The sequence below is a fragment of the Taeniopygia guttata genome, chromosome W (assembly GCF_048771995.1).
Source record: "Taeniopygia guttata chromosome W, bTaeGut7.mat, whole genome shotgun sequence".
In the NCBI taxonomy this organism is placed as follows: Eukaryota; Metazoa; Chordata; class Aves; order Passeriformes; family Estrildidae; genus Taeniopygia; species Taeniopygia guttata.
In genome coordinates this window covers 26678082-26679395 of record NC_133064.1, presented here as the reverse complement: position 1 = coordinate 26679395, position 1314 = coordinate 26678082, and the positions used below count along the sequence as shown (strand labels likewise).

Here is a 1314-nt window from a genome sequence, read left to right as displayed (position 1 = left end):
CCCTCAATGGGCACCGCTAAAAACCCTCATTGGTAAGACAGAAACCCATCTGGCTGAATGCGTCCCGTCCCAGCAGCCAGATTGTTGTAATCATCACATAAGGTCTCACCTGAACACAGATGTGCATCTTCATCAATTTACACTGTTAAGAATGTTTTACTAATTTGAGTCATTTGCACGCCTCCCACCCCCGTAACTGGTGTCTCCAGGGTATTCAGAGGCCATGTTGCAGACCATGCAAACAAGGGAAAAATGGTGACATCTGAATCCATGTCCAGCAATGCGGCTTTTGTTGTGAGAGTTCCTCCATTGGGGTGCTGAAACTGGTTTTGCTGTTTTTTAAATAGGTTTAACTGGTTTTGCTCCCGATAATGGTAATGTAAGCATGACCTGAGGGGTTCCTGTTGACCCAAAACCTCCATTCTCCCTCAGCATGATCCCTTGTCTAGGAACCTTGGTCTTAAAGGGAACTAACTGTGCCAGTGCTGTGCCTTTTGGAATGTGGATGGGTGGCCTCAATGTTTGCATCATTATCCCAATATTGCCTAAATAATCTGCATCAGTTAGTCCAGGCAAAACAAAAATGCCTTGCTTTGATGTGGATGATCTCCCTATCAGCAGGGCACTAAGTCCATGCCCTAAGGGTCTGTTTGCTGTTGATGAGATGACCTGTGCATCAGTGTTTTCCAGGGTTGCTGCTATTGCTGCATCCAAGTCTACTCCTGCACTCCCTGCTGTTGCTGAGTGGAGGATGTCCAGGCAGCCGCCTGGTTGTGGGGGAGCATTTGTGTCATTGCACATCCCCTCTTCACACTCTGTTTCCCGTTTCCCTACAGTGTTCCATCTTTCTTGCATTTCAACTGAAATTCTGGTTCGATGACTGTCACTGCACCTTCCCAAGTCTCAGCTAGCACTAGTGCCTTGGCCGGGGATCGAACCCAGGCTGCCTGCGTGGCAGGCGGGAATTCTACCGCTGAGCCACCAGGGCTGTTGCTAGCTTCCCAAGTCTCGGCTAGCTAAGTACCTTTAGCACTGCGGCAGCAAAGGCCACTCTCGTGTGCCGCTGGGGGCACGAGGTATGGCCAGTGGGAAACGAAGCCACCAGACTGGAAGAGACGCAGAGCGACTCTGACAAAAGCAAGGAGCCGTCCTTCTGAGGGTATCTGTGTTCCGAGTTTATTGGCTCAAAGAAGATAAGCTCCAAAAGGCGATGGGCACCATGTGCCCTGCTTGGTAAAGGGGGGTGGTAACAAGGGGAGGACACAGAAGCCAACCAATGGGATAACAACTGGGGGTGGTAACAGGGGTGACACG

At 50.4% G+C, this 1314-nt stretch overlaps 1 non-coding gene across 1 annotated transcript; it reads right to left on the bottom strand.

The window, feature by feature from the left end:
- Window positions 1-917: 917 nt before the first annotated feature.
- TRNAG-GCC (transfer RNA glycine (anticodon GCC)) lies at window positions 918-988 on the bottom strand. Its single transcript has one exon. It is a non-coding gene; the product is annotated as a tRNA-Gly (tRNA).
- Between the last annotated feature and the right edge of the window lie 326 nt (window positions 989-1314).